Here is a 21811-nt window from a genome sequence, read left to right on the forward strand (position 1 = left end):
GTATCACACGTGGTCATGATTAAAAATTAGAACTTATCAAAAAATTTCAAGATGGGTTTCTCCAGTGGAAGCATTTACCCATCCAAATCTTTTAAAATCAAATCAGATTTATAGATATGATGACTCGTTGGGAAAAGATAATCAGCTGAAAACTAGAGAGGAGCTGGAAAATATGGATATTAAAGAGATTTGGTGGTTGAGAATGCAAGTCGAATCTAGGTATGTCAAAGACAAGATGATAGGCTTCAATACAGAACAATACCCATTTGATAAAATACTTTTAGGTCCACGGGAAAAGTTAATCTCCAAATTATATGCATATCTACTTCAGATGAAGACACAAGATGAAGTTGTAAAAGATTGTATGGTTCAATGGGCGAAAAACTTTGGCCACAACATTACATTAGAAGAATGGGAGAGACTGTGGAAGTTCAATGTTAAATTAACTAAAGAGAACTTGTATAAGATGTTTTATAGATGGTTCTTGACTCCACAGAAATTGTGTAAGATTTATATTAATAACAAATGTTGGAAATGTACTAAACAAGTAGGTTCTTTTTATCATATGCGGTGAACATGTGAGATGATGAAGGGCTATTGGAAAATGGTTCATGAAACACTACAGAAAATTACGAAGACACAGATCCAATTCAAACCAGAACTATTTTTATTGAATATATTTCCTGAGGACTACTCCAAAGAAATGAGACATTTGTTGGCACATTTCAGCACAGCAGCCAGGATTCTCTAGGCGCAGAAATGGAAATTGCAGGAAATTCCCACAAAAATGGACTTAGTGGGAAAAATTCTGGAAACAGCAGAGCTGGATTTTTTGTCCCAGCTGTTGGCTGGGAAATCTAAGGATGAAGCAAGAAAATATTGGATGAAATTCTATGCCTGTTTAGACACTCAAGACTTTTAAGATTCTTTGGTGTGAACTTATTTCTCCTTTTCCCCAGTATTTCATATTACAAAATTGCCTTTATTGGAATTGTCAAACTTAATAGATATTTTAACTAAAAGACTCATAATATAAAATATCAAAATGTTGATGATGTTTAGCTTAGAGGTAATAATATGTGACAATTTATGTATCTTAAGAAAATATTGCAGATGTAGGCTTGTATTTCTTGAAAGTAACTTTATGCAGAACAAGGTTAATATGTACTCTGTTTTCTATTCCCCCTATTCCCTGCCCTTACTTTTTTCTTTCTGAAACTTATAAAACTTTTTAAATGATAATACAAAAGGGCAAAAAAAACCCCCAATGGAACATTTTTATAAGGGAGAGAAGCTTCCAGCTTTTAAAGGTTATTTCCTTTCAGTGAGATATATTACACCAGAGGAGGAGCCGCTTCCTTATCGCTTAGGGTTTTAAAATTAGATTGGTGAAAAGAAGATTTAGACAGCAAGCTGTTGCTGTTACAGAGACAAACAGGATGATCTAATTATTGCCATTCTTTTCAAAGAATGACTGGTCTGATTGAATAAAACATTCCAAATTAGGAAATTTTTTTAGTAATTTGTAACAATTAAAAAAATTTAACTTGTAGATTTTCTAAAAGACACATTTTGCTGCCTGTAGGGAAATGAGCCTATTTTTCCACATGATTTAGAAATAAAAGCAGACTTCAGACAACTGCTTGTACTTGACAAGTTGGTTCTTTGTCAAAATATTACGTTTATTTTCTGTTCCTTTGTCCTGTGTACCATTGTGTGTATACTATGATTGCCTAGGGAATATAGAAATTTATTATCTGGAGACTGGCACAGACGCTTCTGTGGTACTTTGGAGATTTTAAGGTTTTTTATTATATGTTACATAAAGTGCAGCAAGTACATGGGGCGTGTGATCTGCACTGCAGTCAGGTCTGATTGCTGGAACAGGTGGAACTTTCCACTGCTTTGTCTCCTAAAACATCAAGCCTGGTGTGTTGTTCTGGCTAGCAGCCATTCACCACCAGGGTCTCACATGCTACCTGATCCTTTAACTGGAGATCTCTGAAGTGGAATCTGCTAACCAGAGCTGGAGTCCACATGCCCTGTGGTGGGCAGTTTCTAGGGCTCTAGTAGAGTGCACTGCTGTTGACCCTCCATTCCCAGCTATGGTCACTGCCCAATGCCTCTGAGAAAAGGGCTGCAGGACAGTGGCCTGTATGGGCAGTGGGAGAGCTCACACACAGGCAGGGTAAAGATACACAGGCAGGTGGGAGGCAAGTGGTTGGGCGGAAGGGGACATGGGGGGTCTTGGGGTGGGTAGAACGGAAGGGGGCTCTGAGAACTTCCCAGGGCCTCTCAAAACCTGGAACTGATCCTGCTGATAACTTCTGCATGCATAGCACGTACTCTGATCTATGGTGCCAAACACCTATGATCTCTACATGGTTGTACAATGTCAGGAGCAGCCAATGTCACTGTATCGTGCAGGGGCTGCACTGCATGAAGAAGGTTCCAGATTCCCTACCTCTGGGACTAGGTGGACCAATGCTTTGTTTCAGTATAGGGCAACTTCTTATGTTAATACAGATGCACATCCTAATCCACATTCTATTTTGCATCATGATATAGGTATACTGTGCTACATTACATAGGTGCCACATCATACTGCTTGTTATATAGGTATTCTGTAGAGCCAGCATGGTGTCATGGTTAGGAGTGGCAGACTCTAATCTGGAGAACCAGGTTTGATTCCCCACTCTTCCACAGGAAGCCTGCTGGGTCAGTCACAGTTCTCTCAAAATTCTCTCAGCCCCACCCACCTCCCAAGTTGCCTGTTGTGGGAAGAGGAAGGGAAGGCAATTGTTAAGCCACTTTGAGATTCTTTAAGGTAGAGAAAAACAGGGTATAAAACCCAATTCCTCCTCATCCATCATTATATTTTCAATTGATCACAATCTACCTTTCTACTCAGCTGTTATAGAGTTAAAATAGTTGGTATTGACAGCTATCCTGTATCTTGAAAAAATCAACTGTCTAGCAAGGTTAGCATGTTCAAAGAGTTACAATTATATCCACTTATTTGTATATTCAGACAACTTTATTAACTATTCTACATTTCCACCAGTGTATAATTGTAAAAGCTCAGGGCAGAGGCTATCCTTGCTTCCCCACACCCATACTCTAACCAGTCATCAGATACAACTGAAAGTGTCTTTGTGTGCCTATTTATTATTATTCCACAAACTAAGACCACAGGGCACTCAAGTGCCTCATCTCCGCCTCCCAGCTTCCTGTGAAATGTGGATAATGTTATTAGCTATGCCACAGAAATATAGATTGAAATAACAAATCATCTCAAACTGATTTTTTTGTTTTGCCTGTGACCATGTTCTTGTCCATTTTATTGAACTATCAGAGGCTTTTGTGGCTTTTTGAATTCTCACTGTCTTGCCACAGATGAGTCATTCAGTTTCTGCAGCTATTCATAGCTAATTCTTCAGCACAAGGCTTTTACTGACTTCTTTTATGCACAACAAAACAATAGCTTCAGTAAACAATGTAAGTAATTCATAGAATCACTATACCACTGTAATACTGTATATTACTTTTTTAAAAAAATCATAAAACTTTTCTAAGTTAACTAAACTTCCATTCATTAATGACATTATTATGGGTTTCATTTTCACAATGGCTTGTTCGAAGAGAAATTCCTGACTGAGAAAGAATTGAGTCTTTACTCAGGAGCTAAGATAAATAATTAACAATGCTATCCTAAGAATATGTTCCTAGGAATAAGACTTCAGTTAAAATCTGGGTAGAACTGTTTATGATGACAATGAAAATCTTCAGTATAAACAAATTTTTATTATTCTGCAACATATTGTAACAATAATATTTGTCTATTAATAAAAACTTCATATCAATACATCACATTTTCCACCTCCCTCTCCCCCTTTTCATGACCTCCACCTGTGCATTTTAGAAATTACAAAACAAACTAAAACGTAATTTTCAAATTAAGAATCTTCATTTAAAAAAAGCTATAATATACCTATAGCAGAGTAACTATTCCCTTTAACTATAATCCTTATTAAACTATCTTGGAAAAAAACCCTTATTTAATAGTTTCATTATTTAACTGAAGTCCATTTGTTATTCCTCTAACATTCAACTATTATCAAAAATCACCAAATGTCCTTTAACTTTCTGTTGTTTTTCAACAAATTTTTGAAATTTACCCCACTCAATTTTGAATTTTTCAAAGTCAAATTCTTTTAAGATTCCTGTAAGCTTGTCCATTTCATTCCAGTGCATAACTTTAATAATCCAGTCCCACTTTTCTGGTATTTTATCTTGCTTCCACATCTGCGCATATAATGTCCTTGCAGCTGAAAGCATGTACCAAATTGTTATTCTATCTTGTTTTGGAAATTTTTCCATTTGTAATCCCAACAAAAAGATTTCTGGTGCCTTCTTGATGTTATAACCCAAAACAGTTGAAATCTCTTGCTGAATCATTTGCCAAAATTGTTTTGCCATTTCACAAGTCCACCACATATGGTAGAAAGATCCTTCCGACACCTATCCGACACCTGATTGTTAATTTTTGACAGTTTCTTAGGTGTCATATACCACCTATAAAGCATTTTAAAACAGTTTTCTTTTATATTATTACATCTCGATATCTTCATGGAGTTCTTTCCATAAGTACTCCCATTGTTCCATCTGTATTTCTTTATGTTAATTGCCCATTTTATCATTTGAGATTTTACTACTTCATCTTCTGTAGACCATTTCAACAATAATTTATAAATTCTTGAAATCAATTTTTTGTTATTGCCAAACAGCATTCTTTCCAGTTCTGTTTGTTCTTTTCTTATTCCATCATTTTTAATATCCTGTTCAAGCAAACTCTTAATTTGTTGCAATTGAAACCAATTATACTTGTATTCCAATTCTTCCACCGATTTTAGTTCCACCTTACCACTGTGTATTTTTAACAATTGTTTATATGATAACCATTTCGATATCTGAATATAGCTTTATTACTTCTGTTGGCACAATCCAAAGCGGTTTCCTCTCATCCCCGAATCTTTTGTATTTCAACCAAGTTTTTAACAAATTACTTCTTATATAGTGATGTAAAAAGAAGCCATCCATCTTACTTTTCCCATAACACAAGTATGCATGCCAACCAAAAACATTTCCATGACCTTCTAATGTTAATAATTTTCTGTTTAATAACGTCATCCATTCCTTAATCCACACCAAACAAACTGCTTTAATCTGTTCATTGGAAAACACTGGTTTCTTAAATTGCTCAAATCTGACAAGAGCATATTCTAAGTGTTTTTAATGATTATTAATTTTTATGCTTATTAATAAATTTTAAAAAGTTTTCTGCTTTATTTTTAAAGGCTTATATTTGCTGTCATTTTGCTGCATAAAAAGATAGCAAAATCAATTGATTTGGGAATATTAGTTTCTTCCATTGAACTGGCTTCAATTTGAAAGCAGGGCTGGAGCTAGGGGTTCTGCTGCTCAAGGCAGACCCCTGCACTGTGCCCTCCTCACTGCAAGTTCCCCTTAAGGAGCTCATTGTGCACGTGTGGCATAATGACATCACCAGAAGTGACATCTTCATGCAGGGCAGTGAGTGGGGGGGGGGTGAGAGAGCAATGGGCGGTGCACAAGAGTGCTGCCGCACCACCACGTTCCCCCTGCACTACACTCTTTGGAGGCAGCCAAGGAAGCCTCTGAAGAGTGCACTGTTTTAGCAATGCCTGGCCACTTTCAGGTTGAAAGCAGCTGAGCAGCACCTTCCAAAGGCACCACTCAGCTGCTTTTAACCCCAAAGTGACCAGGCGCTGCTAAAACAGTGTGCTCTTCAGAGGCTTCCTTGGACGCCTCCAGAGAGCGTAGAGCACTGCTCCTCTGATCCTGCCTTCAAGGCAGGATCTGTGCAACACTCTGCGTGGGCAAGGGGTAGCACCTCAGGCAGCCACCTACCCCGCCAACTCCCATACACCAGCCCTGTTTGAAAGTCTACAGGGGGGAAATTGTCCTTTCTAGGGTAATAAGTATATGAACTACCTGAGAATTAACCTCTAAACAGGGGGCTGCCAAACTTGCTTAGCATAAGAACCACATAGAATACATGTCATATGTTTGAGAGCCACAAGACATGAGTGTCAGATGTTTGAGAGCTGGAAGAAAGTAAAATAGATGGGAGGAGGGAGAGAGAGATGGGAAAAATCAACTGATTTTAAATGCATTCGCCAAGCTGCCAGTTGGCTTGGTAAAGTGATTTAAAGAGAGAAATGTCTTCTCCGAGCCAGCCAACAGGGCGGTGGGGCTTCAAGAGCCGCATGATATGTGTGAAAGAGCCACATGCGGCTCTTGAGCTGCACTTGGGCCACCCCTGCTCTAAACTCTTTTTACAACATTCAAACGGAGTTACTCCTTAAATTGTTTTGCATTCCATTTCACATTCTAATTACTTCCATGCCATCCCTGCATAATATCTGTCAATATTTAACTCCTTATCCCAAAGATAAATCTGTTCCTTCTTCCAGTAATTGTCTGTGTCAGGCATCCTGAGCCTAACAATGGAAAAGGGTGTGTATTCTCCAGCATCTGACAACTCCCCAGGGTAGTTTGACCAATGACTTTGGGGAAATTTGTGCTATTCCCTGCAGCACGTGACCAAACTCGTTTTTGTTTGCATCAGCAGAGTATGAGTTTTTTAAAAAATAAAATTACTTATTGTCTTGTACACTGGCATTTCTATGGATCATGTATTCTGGCCACTCCTGTTCTCTTCTTGTAGCAGGCTATAATTTTGTTTGATAATATACTGTAATGTTATGGATTTGTGCTAAGTTTGCATATAATTAAATCTGCACTCTTTGCTTGATTTATTTTTTGTCATCTTGCTTAACATCATGTACATTAAAGGTATCAATGATAGTAAACCCATAACTTTTGGAATTCAGTGCCACAGGATATGGCCCAAGAGGCCCAAAATTCCACTAGAGCTGCCATTCTCTTTTCCTTACAAAACATCTCTTTACAAAAAATATGTCAGTACTATTTTGCCATAAGCATTCTTGTGTCCTGACAATGTAAATCAATTTTATTCAGCAATGGTCATATTTCATAAGTAGCAACATTAATATAATTGCACAGAGATTTAATTATTGTGTCAGGAGTTTTCATCCAAAATTCATATGCATTCAAAATTACTCTTCTCTAGTCTTCTTAGTTCACCTCCCAGTTTGTAATTAACATGCTTCTCTGATCAGCCAGGAGCCAGAATTCAGTAGTAAAGCATGTCCATTGTATACAGAAAGTTTCAGGTTTGGTTCCCAACCTAGAGCTGGCAACTCTACGGACAGAAGGAATCAGGGAAAGGGGAGAGTCTATGGAGGCTTTCAGGAAAGGGAAAGAGGAGATAATGGTGGAAGAGGAGTTGAGATGCCCCCCCCACAAGTCCTTGCAGGTTCCAACTTGTAGCTTATATTGAGCAGAATGGACCAAGTTGATACAATGGGTACGCAGACCAATTGGGCCTAAACACATATATATAAATTTTTAATCCACTTAGTTGCAAAGCTAGGGAGAGTTCAAAAAGCTCTGTCACATCTCCCTGGAAAACACAACATTCACATTCCTTTGACAGATGGAAAATAGTCTGGCAGGCTGCATCACAATCGCATTTCGTTTCTCGTGTTCTGCCCTATTTACACAACTGCCAAAGCTTGTTGGTATTCTATTAGCCATCTTCCATACTGTATGTTTCAAGTCAAATCCTGCAGGCCTCTTCTTGGTGAACTGATTGCATCCATGTTCACAACCATTCATTCTCTAGATCAAAATTTTGTGATTGCAGGATTTATGTAGATGTTGTTATACCTCCATCATGGGATTCTCAGTGGTTTACAAGACGACAGAGTATGCCATGTGCCATGAGACAGCTTTTGCCTTCCATAGGCCCTTTAGAAGCATCTGTCAAAACAAATATAGTATACTATACCTTTCTTCTTCTTTCCTTAACCCTTATTTACCAAGGAAAGTACAAACTAGTCACAAACTCTTTATCCCCCAAACCATGCCAATTGTAACTATCTTTCTTTAAAAGTCAGAGTATCACTTGATTGAGTGGTTTTGTTTCCACTCTAACTACTCATGCCAAATAAAACATTCCCCCAAGTAATTTTGGTTGATCCCACACTCGTTATTCAGTCTGGAATTGACATAATTAATTTACTCATTTTTAACAGAATATCAAGATGACATCATAGTCTACCTATTGCCTTACAGTATTTCTGTACTGGATTTCTTATGTTTTCCAGACTGAACTGTGTTGGTTTTTTTACTTTAAAATGCTATTGCAGTGCCTGGCTGTCCTGTATGGACTGTTAATAGTGCTATGGGGACATCCCAAAGCTCCTGGCCCTTTAAAATTTTCATCTCCTTCCAACTTAATTACTGCTGTTTCCTCTCCCCACCGCTATAACTGCAGGTTTTATGAGTACATTCATGGAACACTAGTAAAATTATCAGCTTTTGATTCAAAGTGAGAATAGGGTGTTAAGTTTTGTTTTTTGCTTTTCAATCAGCCAAAGATATTGATAATTCTTTTACATTTTTATTGTTATTTGGTTCTGGTGAATAAATTATGATAAAGTAGGAGCAATAAAACTGGCTTGATACAAAATGTAAAAAAATATTATTCAATGACCACCCACTCCACACACACACACGCTAACTGTCATTTGTTCATGGGCACTGCAAGAGAACTTAATATAAATAAATTAAATATTTATTATTTATTTATAAATTAATAAATAATAATAATAATAACAATAATAATAATAATAATAATAACTGCCTGTAAATTATTAATTCATCTGAAAGCAGCTAATGAAAAGGAAGAATGGGGAGAACTGTTACCTTTGTTGAAAGGCACTTACTTCAGGGTAGACATGTAGTAGGATCTTCTGTGGATGTGCATTTTTAGGGGAATGTAGCTCTATATTAAGTGCTGTGCTGAGCCCTCATTTCAGTTCTGCTGCAGCTACATGCAAAAAAGAGGGGCGCTCTTAGTTGTATAAAATGGTCATCGTGTGTGGAACCACTCTTCATTTAACTGTGGGGAAAGCATCTTTCCCTGACAGAGGCTGACATATGTGCTAAAATTTTAATCACCAGTTCTGAAATCTTTAAAGAAGTATTGCAAGAAACTTATCTGAAATGTATAAAGGAATGAAAATTAATTTGTAGGTACTAAAGTTTAAGGTTTCTGTCATTTTTGAACTATGCTGTATTTCTATACACTTTCAGTCCATAGCTCCCAACCTTTTTGGCACCAGGGAAGTGGAAGACAATTTTTTTACGGATCGAGGGAGGGGTGGGGTCTGGATTTTTTGCCATCCTGAGCTACCCCCCCCCAATACTCCATCCCTGTCCTCCATGGGGGTCTTTAAATAGGGGAGAGACTGGGGCTGCTGCTATCGCCTCCCCACTAGGTGGCCAGGTGGCAGAAGTGGCCAATCTGCCTCCCCCTCCCACTTAGAGACCCTCACCAATCAGCTGGTCAGTGGGGGTCTATAAATGAGGGATAGACAAAGGTCACAGTGGTGCTGCCCCTTTCACTCGCCAGGGACTCAGGCGGATGAAAGAGGCGGTGTGGCGGCTTCAGAGGCAAGCCACACTGCCTCTTTTGTCCACCTCTGGACAAAATTGCTCTGAACCTGCCTCCCCTGCCAGGCCACACTGCCTCTTTTATCCACCTCTGCCTTGCAGCCCGGTTTCTAACAGGCTATGGACTGGTCCGTGGCTCGGGGTTTGGGGACCCCTGCTTTCAGTGACTGCTGCAAATTGATCTCTCCTAGCTGGAATATCACACAGAGGGAAAGATGGAGCTAATTTTCCTTCAAGTGACCTACTCATAAAATGGCTGCTTGCAAATACTTTGGCCACTCAGTTGTGCTGTAAAGCAATTAGGTACTGATTTACCATCCATCAACATGCTAGAGAGACCAGCAGGATCTCATTTCTGTCCTGTTGAAGTGTTCAAAGATCCATTAAGGGCTGACTTCTAATAAGGGAGGGAGAATAACTTGAGAAAAATCAAGTCAAAAGAAGTTGTCTCCACAATGATTTCCTCATGATAGCAATGCAATAAGATTATAGCCAAGATCCTAAATTCTCCCATTGTTTAAGAGTTGTTGGGAAAGATTTTGAAAATAGGCACGATCAAATGAATTGTACTGCTGTCTGAGGAACATTATTCAAGATCTCCCTTTGGTATGTAGAAATGTGGTATGGTAAATCCCTTTTGGGAATAAGGGGACATTGAGAAGTCAGTAACAATATATGGCATGGGGGAGCCTGGAATCTGCTGCTCTTCTATATGAAAGGAAATGTGTGTCTGAACTACCATGAGGCTAGGATTGCCAGGTCATACGTGGCTGCTTGCGGGGGACCCCAGTCCTCTTCCCAGGAGCAGAGCCAGATTAAGAATAAGGCAGAGAAAGACAGTGCTTATGGGCCTCGCACACATTAGGGCCCCACAGTCTGTGCAAGCAATGCGAGTCTGTGCTGCACTAGCAAGGCCCTCCTCCCACTCTCCGCCCACCGAGCCCAGCTCTTGAGTTGCCTGTGCAGCTGCAGAAGCCACCTGCCTTGTGCGATGTGCACAGCGCGAGAAAAGGCAAGGTAATCAATCATACATACTCAGGGGCTCCTCCATAAGTCTATCCCCAGTGCACCACACCAGCAAGCCCCTCCTCCTTCATCTCTCAGCCTGGCACCCAACTTACCCACAGAAGCTATGTGCACAGCACACGAGAGAAGGCAAGGCAATGCGGTTTCATCCAATCCATTGCCCATGCAGCTGCAACAGGAGCCTCCTACCTGCCTTTGGCCTTCTGTGGCAGCTCAGTTGCTGCTGCCTAGCATGAGTGAGAGTGGGCTTGAGTTGGGCTGTGTGTGTGGAGCAACGGACTGCTTCCTCCTCTATCTGGTAAGAATGAGAAAGGTAGGGGCCCTGGGGAGGCAGGAGCCCTTGCTGCCAGGAGTCAGGAAGAAGTTGGGACAGCTGCTTAAAGACTGGGCCAAGGGAGGGGAGGTGCATGGAAGCTGAATCTCACTCAATCTTTCACTCACTCAATCTCTCTCACTCTCATTCCCTCACCTCTGCCTCCGGCCAGTCTCAATCTCCCTCCCCCCCTCCCCTCCCAGGTATATCTAACAAAGGTGCAGAATTATCTGCTGAAAATAGTTCCAAGGATGTCCACCAATCATTTATGCTTTATTGAAGCTTTCAAACAGAACTTTGTTTCAAAGGAGGTTTTGGTTTGGTTTCTACTTGGTTTTTTTTTTTTAATCTAAACTCTCCCTTAAAGGATGGTGGATATTAAAAATTACTCTTTGCTGCTCCTTGGCTACTTGTAAAAGACAGATGTTTCATTTTTATTTGTAGGTTCTCTATTACCAGGCTCCCCTAAAAAGAAACAATTTCTGTAGTGTAGTTGAAATAAAAAGAAGAAGATGAAGATGTTGGATTTATATCCCGCCCTCCACTCCGAAGAGTCTCAGAGTGGCTCACAATCTCCTTTACCTTCCTCCCCCACAACAGACACCCTGTGAGGTGGGTGGGGCTGGAGAGGGCTCTCACAGCAGCTGCCCTTTCAAGGACAACCTCTGCCAGAGCTATGGCTGACCCAAGGCCATGCTAGCAGGTGCAAGTGGAGGAGTGGGGAATCAAACCCGGTTCTCCCAGATAAGAGTCCGCACACTTAACCACTACACCAAACTGGCTCTCCAGATTAGGTTATGAAGTTTGAAACATAAATGAACACAATTGTACCCCAACAGAAATAAGAACTATTGTATTTCATAGATAATACTTTAAAAATTATAATGAAGGGGCTGAAAGGGAAAATATTCTCTGTCCTACATATTCTGTACTATAAGTATGCTTTTGACAAGCATAAGTATGTTGTATAACCTTTCTTTGTTCCCTTTTCTTTTATGTACCCGTTTTCATAAAATTAAAAAAAAAAATCAAAGACTAACAAAGTATTATTCAAGGTATAAGGTTTTGTGTGCATGTGCACTTCTTCAGATACCTGAAGAAATGTGCATGCACACAAACGCTTATTTATTTTATCAAATTTATATCCTGCCCTCCCCTTACAGGCTCAGGGCAGCTCACAATAGTTAAAAACAAACATAACATTTTAAAATAGGATATACAATAAAATCATTTCCATACATTTTACAGTAATTAAGTCCAAGATGCACATTAATATTCTGATGTTTCTGGTTTCAGTTTAGTGAGATTGCGGGTGCTGTGGAATAATAGCCACCTCCCCTTAACCATTGAAAGCAAGTTTAAACAATTTGGTCATACAGGCCCTGTGGAACTGTGGCAGGTCCCGCAGGGCCCTGATGTTTTTGGGGAGGGCATTCCACAGAGCAGGGGCTATTACCAAGAACACTCTGGTGGTGGATAATTGAGCTTCTTTTGGCTCAGCAATCTTAAGAAGATTTTGGGATCCCAAATGTAGTGCTCTCTGGGGTACGTATGGGGAAAGGTGGTCCCAAAGATAGACAGGTCCCTTACTCCTATGCCAGTTGGAGAACCCATCTTTCAAAGGCAGCTTCTATAGAAATTTGCTGATCAATTCTATAATGCCATCAAAGGTTAAAAGGGAAGATCAATGTTGTGTAATATTGTTTAATGTTGCAGTGTTACCACTAACACTGTAATTGTTATTGGTTACTGTTTATATTTGAATCAGCTTGTTGCATAAAATCTAAACTAACTACATAATAAATACATAAATAAATAAAAATGGAGGGAGATAACAAATTATCTAACAATATTAACAAGGCCTTGGGTATTGACAAATATTTAATAAACTTTGTTATTTAATTTAATAATATTTAATTTAATTTAAATTTTAAAAATAAAATGTAATATTAATAATTCCTGCTGTCATGGACACCCCCACCCCAGACAGCAGCCCAGTCCCACTACTGGCTGGCAGGGAGTCCCAGCTAGGCCAGGTTCCAGTGCCCAAGATCCCTTGCAAGCCCCAGGAGTCCAGCCTGGGTCTCTATTTCTACCACCACCCCACTGGTCCCTAAGGCCAGAGTTTGGGGAATCTTCAGCCCTTCACGGGAGACTAATTGCCGCCCTGCAAGGTAGACTCACAGAACAGTAAAGGACTCTTATCTCAGTAGGTAGCCCCAGTCTAAGACACTGAATTTAGACTTAGAGATTTGCTAGCCAAAGACTCCACACAGGTTAACTGATAAGAAGATACGTTATTGTGTGTGCAAAGAAGAAATAAAAATTAAAGTTATAGGAAGGCATGAAAATAACAGAGCTATGCTTAACCAGACTTACTCTCTCGGCTTGGCTTCGCGAACGAAGATTTAAGAAGGGTGCAATAGTCCACGTTTGCTGCAGGCTCGCTGGTGGCTGACAAGACCAATGTGGGACAGGCAGGTCCGGCCACAGCGGCTGCAGGGAAAAGTCTGATTTAGGGTTGGTCCTGTAGCAGTGCGATTCTTCCTCAATCTCCTTTTGTCCTCAAGACCAGCTATGCGTGTGTTCTCAAAGGAAGAGACAGCCTGGTGGATGGTGTGCCTCCATGCTTTGCGATCTGAGGCTAGGTCAGACCACTGGTGATGGTTGATGTGACAGGTGCTAACTAACACCTACTAACTAACGTAGTCGCCTTCAGTCAGAACAGGACCGTAGGTTATTAAAGTTCACCCCGGCATACCAAGGTTACAAAAGATACCGCCGTAGCTCTGAGTAGTTCAGTTCAACAGCATAACACGCAGATGCATGAGGGAAGTCTGAAAGGAGTCAGACTCAAATTGGGCTTGGCATAGCTATACTTTATAGCCAGGTCCAATTAACTGCCGGGCCCTTGCACTCAATTCCACCTGGGATGTTAAGGCCACTCCCTGATTACGGAGTGATTTAGAATAATCCCAATTCTCACCCCTCCAGCTGAGGAATGTTCTTTCTTAATTAAGAAGGCTCTCTTCCTGGCACCCACCACAGCTGAACCCAATTTATCAAGGTTACATAACAACCCTTCTCCCACTTACATAAACACTGAATCCCCAGGCCCCAGGTCTGAGACACAACTTACAACACCAAACTTTTGGCCCAACTCTAGGCACCTAGAGGTCAAAACTTACTAATGATTTAGGAGGCCCTAAATCATTACACTTGCTATGTTAATTTGTTTAATAACTGTTGTGTCCTAGGCTTAAATGGGAGAACTGTTACTTTTGGAGGGAACTGTTACTTTTGGAGGGAAGCTGAACAAGCCAAAGCTTGTACTCCACACCAGGGTTCCAGAGAAGGCCTAAGCGTGCCCAATCAGGGGAAGGATTGAAACATAAGTAGCCAATCAACATCTAGGCTCATACTGTACCCTGATAGGCCCTTAGGGCCCTGTAAATAGCCAATCCATGTAGATAGTTAAGGACCAATCAGAAGGGGGCAAGAATTGTATAAAAGAGCGGGAAGTTTGAATAGAGCTCAATCTGTGTGTGTGTTCCTGAAGTAAAGCTTGCTGAAATCACTCTCCGACTCTGGTCTCTTACTGCGCCAACCCCAGTACTTTACAATAACAATAATTGTTAATGTTTGATTTGTGTAATAAAATTGGTTTATTAAAATTATTGGTAAAACTAAAAATATATTAGGAGATAATTTGTGAGCCCCTCCCCCCGAGATTTTGAATGCTTAGGGGCCTCTACAGGATTTAATCTGGCACTGCTTGGGTATCTTTGGCATGGAAGTGACATCATTGTGCCAGGCACATCATGCAGGGGATGCTCTTATCATTTTGGGGGGAAACTCTATGGACACCAAAATGCTAAAAAAAACCCCCACATATGATGACATCATCTCCAGATTTTGTTGGCACACTGGAGCTCTTGGTGGGGAGGGTTCCCCCATCAGCCAGCTCCATGACAGCAGATTGGAGGCCCTGATCAGGGGGATGGGAACAATATCTGAGGCTTAGGAAGAAACTACACATTAATCAAGATGTTATAATAGTGGAGCATGGCTTGGTGGCCATTTTTGTATTCCCAAGTGCTCCCCCAGAGCTGTGATTTCAGCTACCATATATATTTATATAAACAGCTATGAGAGATGGGGGGCAGGGAGAACAGGGAGTTGTAAAACAGCTGAGAGAATCCAATTAGGTATAGGAAAGCAGCAGAAAAATGGTCCAGCATCATGCTCCTGTTTATTTACTCCAAATAATTACTCGATGAAGCATCTTTTCATTTTTAAAAAAAATGGATGTGGACTTCCTTGTATATGCTTGCACATAACATATATTTTGTCCCTCTTTATCCAGAAAACAGTGAGATTAGAAGTGGAGCCCAAATTCAAAATATTTCAGGAACAACTTGAGAGGAAAAGAATAGTGTGACTTGCTGGGAGAGCAATAGGTTTGCAATGGAGATGGGCTAAATACATGCTGTTGATATACAAAGGATAGATTATAGCTTCTAGTAATTAACAAATTTCCCAGATTGCTTGTGCTGTAGAAGGTGATTAATAACTTCTGCTTGCATAAAGAACACACTTGGCATTCCCTTATTAAAAGAGGAAATTATATGTGGAACATGTATCCAGAAGCACTAATCATATCATGAGAACATTACATGAAAGTATAGCTGGCTAGCTGTAATAGCCTTAAAACTTGTTGGATGGAGTTCATTTTCCACAAGGAGGTGTCAGAAAGAGCCAGTATGGTGCATTTCAGACCTAAATCTGGAAAGCCCAAGGTCAAATCCCACCTCTGCAATGGAAACTTACTACATGGCCTTCAGCCAGTCACACACACTCAGCTTCACCTACCTTGCAATTTGTTGTGAGAACAAAACAGAGGATACTGTCCTAGTTGAAGCAGACACTTGCAGCAAGAGGCAATATGTATAGTCCAAAAACAGTTCAGGGTCAAAACACAGCTAGTCAAAAATCCAAACGTCAAAGGAAAATGGCAAACCCAAAAAGCAAAGTCACAGTCCAGGAGACCAAACAAAGCACTGCAGCATGCAAGAACTATGGACAAGTTGCTTCCATTCTGGGTCTCCCTTTTCTGGCTACTTTTTTCAGGAGACATTCAAGGCCAGGTGCAACTCCTCAGCCTGCTGAGTCATCCAGGCACAGGTCCAAGGGCTGACAGCACTGATCCTGCAATGACTCCAATTCACAGGCAGAGGTTGCCTGGTACAGGGCTGCCAGCCACACACTACAACACTGCTCTTGTGCCTCCTTCTGAGTTCACCTTCTCCAGCATTCCAAAGGCTCTGGTTGTGATATATATATGTTATTTATGTAATGGAACAGTCTGCCCCCTCCCCAATATCTGAGTGATTCAGTTTGGTCCTATTGGGTGGAGTTTTTGTTTCAGTTCCCAGTTTTATGTTAGCTCTAGTTGTTGGTTATGGGAGTTGTCCTTATGCAAATAAATGGTTGACATTTTGAGCCAGCTTGTCTCTGCTGAATGGACCTGAGAACAGGTGCCTCAGTGAGTACTCTAACCTGAGAACCCACAGCCAAAGGCAGATATTACATGGTGTCAGAAGTTGGCCTGTATCTCCTTTGGGTCTCCAGCATTGAATAGGAAGGTCCCAGATTGTATCCCTTGTAAAGCAATGGAGCATTTCAAGCCTTCATCAGACCTATCCTTTGTGGGAAATTTAGGAGAGAACTGGAGGAGATGGGAACAAAAGTTGAAACTGTACCTTGAAGTCACCAAGGCAGTAAAAGAGTCTGAGGGTTACAAAATTTTAATGTTGCATTACTGCATAGGAGACAAAGCTCTTGAAGTTGTAAACCCAGAATGAACCCTGTGTTTGAGAGATACCATTTCTGGTGATTGCAATATAATGGAGACTGCTGGAATAGATGATTTTGTCACTGAGCTTAGACATAAAGCACAGCATTGTGAGTTTAGTCCTTCTCAGGATCTTATGTTAAAGGACAAGATTGTATTTAGTATAACTGATAGCAAACTCTTGGAGAAATGCCTAGAAAAGCCTGATCTCACTCTTCAGCAGACAACTGATATGTGTAGAATAAAGGCTCTTACCAATGCCCAGGCCAGAGCTATGACTACAGAAGCAACACTGCATGCTGTGGAGCAAAAGCAAAACCATCCCAGCTCCTTGCAACAAACATGCAAGCCTTCAGAAGACCTCCCATCACAAATGCCTGCCCCAGTTAAACTACAGAAGAGTTGCAGTAAATGCAGAAACACACCCAAGCCTAGACAGTGTTTGGAGTTACTTGTTACAAATGCGCAAGCAAAACTAATTTTGCTAAAGTGTGCAGAATGAAAGAACATGCAGAGCTAGAAAAGGATGTGAAAATACTATTAATGGCCTTGCTGTCTGCTCCTGATTGCTCTAAGGCAGGGATGTTGAACTCATTTCTTATGAGGGCCGAATCTGACATAAATAAGAGCAGTGTTCCTTCTAAGCTGAGTTAGTGTGAGCTAGCTCACAATTTTTTAGCCTCCAGCTCACAGATTTTTTGTCTCAGCTCAGGAAAAATGGCCCAAGAGCAAACTAATTTATGCAGTAGCTCACAACTTTAATGTCAGTAGCTCACATAGTAGAATTTTTGCTCACAAGACTCCACAGCTTAGAGGGAACATTCAGTGAGACCTTGTCAGTCTGGGCCATGGCGGACTGGGCCATGTCAGACTGGACCTTGTGTGTACCTATTTAAGATTAGGTAGCAGAGATATAAACTTTATAAGGGACACAGAGCATTTTCGCACTGACCTTACTCGGGAGCGACGTCCCTCTTCACCGCGCAGCGTCTGTGCGGATTTCGCACTAATTGCTCTGCAGAACCTGGAAGAGCTGCAAAGTCCCGCGACTTCTGCGTCGCAAATGTAAACTGGTTTTTGGCCAGTTTACATTTGTGACGCAAAAGCCGCAAGACTTTGCGGTTCTTCCGGGTTCTGCGGAGCAATTAGTGCAAAATCCGCGCAGACGCTGCGTGGTGAAGAGGGACGTCGCTCCCGAGTAAGGTCAGTGCAAAAATGCCCACAGACAAACACAAAGATTTTTTAAAAATAAAACCTTAAGACATGCTTAAAACATTAGCACTCATTGGTCACAAAGGTGTTTTCTTTGTATTTCTCCCATGGGATCCAGGGAACTGGACAAAGGAAGCTCTGGCTCTTTCCTTCCTTCCCCAGAGGAGGGGGAGGAGCCTCAGCCAATAGAAGGAAGAAAGGCTTGGCTCAGTAGCTCTGCTGTGCAACTAAGAGAACCTGGCAAAGCAAGCTATCCCTCCTTCCCTTTCTCCCCAAGGGAGGAGCCTCAGCCAATGGAGAAAATAGAGGTTTTGCTCTGTAGTTCCTGTGCAATTGAGCAAGCCTTGCAAAGGAAGCTGTTTTACAGAAGGAAGCAAGAGAGAGGAAGAAGGAAGCAGATGACAGCCAGTTGCTTGGGGGCCTGATAGGAGCCCTCCATGGACCTGATTTGGCCCCCGGGGCGCATGTTTGACACCCCTGCTATAAGGCATGGCACAACCCAGTAACAATAGCAGGTCACACAGTATCTTTTAAACTGGACAGTGGGGCTGAAGCAAACACCATCCCTGCTGCAGTGGCTAAAGCTCTGATAGGAAAAGTGCACCTTATGGAACCACCAGTCATGCTCATTGCTTTTGGAGGTGCCCACATAAAACTATTAGAGGCAATTGTGGCTCATTGCAGAGCAGATCCCAGTAAAGCCAAGCTGACCTTTTATGTAATTAATAATGAGGATCCTCCATTGCTTGGAAGAGAGGCCTGCATCAGTCTGGATCTCCTCAGTTGAGTCCACTTTAGGGTACAATAGTACCCTAAACCAAGAGATGACTTCCCTAGGCACTGCTCTGATGTTTTTGAAGGCTTGGGTCAATTTCCTGGTATTTTCCACATCTTTCTGGACTCAACCCAAGGCTTTTTTTTTTTTTTAGCAAAAACTCCTTTGCATATTAGGCCACACACTTCTGATGTAGCCAATCTCCAGGAGCTTACAGATCCTACTGTAAACTCCAGGAGGATTTGCTATATCAGGGGCGTGTGGCCTAATATGCAAAGGAGCCCCTGCTACAAAAAAGCCTTGCAGTAATTCCTCCTGTTGCCCATGGGAGTAGAAAGATCTCCTACTCCATTTTGAACAAATTAAAGGACACAATTCACCAACTGGAAGCACAAGGCATCATCATAAAGTCTCCTGCTTGGGTTGGCCCAATAGCTTAGTGGTCATACAGACGAAAAAAACGGTTCATTATGGATTTGTCTTGACCATTGTGATCTTAATAAGGAGTGCTGAGGCAACATTTCTCTATTCCCACTGTTGAAGATGTCAGGAAAAACTTGGCTGGGAAGAAACTGTTTACCATCCTAGATAAAAAAAGATAGCTGTTGGCAGGTAAAACTGGACAAAGAATCTGCAAAGTGTGTACCTTTAACATTCCATAGGGGAGATACCACTTTAACAGATTCCGTTTTGGTATATGGCCAGTAAGTAAAGTATTTCAGTGGAAAAATTATGAATCCTTTGGTGACACTCAGGTGTCCATATTATAGCAGATGACATGATCACTGCAGCAGCAGACAAAAAGGAACATGACACCATTTAAAGCATGTTTTTCAGAAAGCACAACAAAAGGTTGTAAAGTTCAACAAGGATAAGATGCAGTTCCTGGTAGAAAAGGCCAAGTATATAGGCCATGTGTTGTTCAAAGATGGCATCCAACCAGATGATGACAAAGTAGAAGCTATCGACAAGAAAGGCCTGCAGAGAATCTTACAGCACAATCCTAAGAGGGCGGGAGGCTGAAAGTGCTTTGGGAGCAAACTAATTGCTATGTTGTTTGAAGTGTGAGTTGCGCCATTCTAACTCCCTTCCCGCCAGCGCAAACGGGACTTGTGCTCATTGTCTGGCACCTCAGCATACGCCTGCCCATGGCTGCCGGTGGAGCAGCGCCCCACCCTGCCTGCAGCGTACCTGGGGTGGAGGAAGCCACGCCGGTGCAGGAGGGGGCAGTCCCAGGGGTGTGGCCTACATTACGATGTTTAGATGGATTCCGTAGGGCCTGCAAGACCCACCTCTTCAAGATGGCCTTCAACTAGTGGAAAACTAGTGACAAACTAGGTATGCTGCTGGAAATGCTTTTATTCTTGAAATGCTTTTACTCTCGGAAATTTACTGAAACCTGTTTATAACGCCATATTGTTAAGTTAATTTTAATAATTTGTAACTGTTTTAACCATGTTTTATAAGTATAATTGATGTAATGTGTGTTTCCTGTTGTGAGCCGCCCTGAGCCTGCTCCGGCGGGGAGGGCGGGATAGAAATAAAAAATTATTATTATTATATTATTATTATTAGTCAGCTTCCAAAGACCTTCTAGCCTGGGAACGCTCCCCACAAGAGGCGCAAAGTTATGACAATGAAAATGCTGGTATATTCCATAGACACTCATTGCAACAGAAAACAAAGTCCACCACTGCACAAGCTTGCAAACTCCTTGGGGAGCTGTGTAATTACCTCACCAATCCCTTCAAGCCCTGGGCTGGGAAAGCCCCCTCCCCAGCATCCAATTGCTGCTCCCCGTCTCCTAGAAAAGCTTCTGCCCCAGCCTCCCAAAACTCCTTTGCAGACTCACTTGTTTCTTGAGGAGGGGGTGGGGGGGAAGACCCCCTGCCCAAGCTGCCTCACTGCATGGCTGGACCAGGGAGGGGAGTCTTTGCCCCACGCATCACATGGGAGGGAGGGTGGCCTTGCACCGGGTTCCACCCCTCAGCCTGGCCAGCCTGACAGCCTGTCCAGCCCCACAGGACTGTTGTGCTCATAGCACAACCTGGGGGGGGGGGGAGTGCTAATGGAGTGGATGCACGGCTGGCACCTCACACTCTGAGTTCTGTGGCCCCCGGGGGAGGAGTTCCATGCACACAGCAGGGGACGTCAGGGTGGCACAGGGGGTCTCTGAGTCCATGTTGACGGGAGGTTGCCTGTTGGACGTGGTGGCAGGCTGGGACTCTGTCTGCTTGTTCCCATACACATTCAGGCAACTGTCTTTGGAAGCGGACTTCTGCACTTTGTATTTCCTGTTTGTTTATGGCTAGCCAGGGGGCACGTGCCTCTTAAGAACATAAGAGAAGCCATGTTAGATCAGGCCAATGGCCCATCCAGTCCAACATTCTGTGTCACACAGCGGCCAAATATATATATATATATATATATATATATATATATACACACACACACACACACACACACACACATACACACTGTGGCTAATAGCCACTGATGGACCTCTGCTCCATATTTTTATCTAACCCCCTCTTGAAGGTGGCTATGCTTGTGGCCGCCACCACCTCCTGTGGCAGTGAATTCCACATGTTAATCACCCTTTGGGTGAAGAAGTACTTCCTTTTATCCGTTTTAACCTGTCTGCTCAGCAATTTCATCGAATGCCCACGAGTTCTCGTATTGTGAGAAAGGGAGAAAAGTACTTCTTTCTCTACTTTCTCCATCCCATGCATTATCTTGTAAACCTCTATCATGTCACCCCTCAGTCGACGTTTCTCCAAGCTAAAGAGCCCTAAGCGTTTCAACCTTTCTTCGTAGGGAAGGTGTTCCAGCCCTTTAATCATTCTAGTTGCCCTTTTCTGAACTTTCTCCAATGCTATAATATCCTTTTTGAGGTGCGGCGACCAGAACTGCACACAGTACTCCAAATGAGACCGCACCATCGATTTATACAGGGGCATTATGATACTGGCTGATTTGTTTTCAA

The 21811-nt window shown here is 41.9% G+C and overlaps 1 long non-coding RNA gene across 1 annotated transcript; it reads right to left on the reverse strand.

Annotated features, from left to right (window-relative positions):
• Positions 1 to 649: 649 nt before the first annotated feature.
• LOC132589262 (uncharacterized) lies at positions 650 to 16209 on the reverse strand. Its single transcript, XR_009556567.1, has 3 exons — positions 15857 to 16209; positions 8916 to 9019; positions 650 to 857 (listed from the first exon to the last, which is right to left on the reverse strand). It is a non-coding gene; the product is annotated as an uncharacterized LOC132589262 (long non-coding RNA).
• Between the last annotated feature and the right edge of the window lie 5602 nt (positions 16210 to 21811).

This window comes from Heteronotia binoei, chromosome 21 (assembly GCF_032191835.1).
Source record: "Heteronotia binoei isolate CCM8104 ecotype False Entrance Well chromosome 21, APGP_CSIRO_Hbin_v1, whole genome shotgun sequence".
Classification (NCBI taxonomy): domain Eukaryota; kingdom Metazoa; phylum Chordata; class Lepidosauria; order Squamata; family Gekkonidae; genus Heteronotia; species Heteronotia binoei.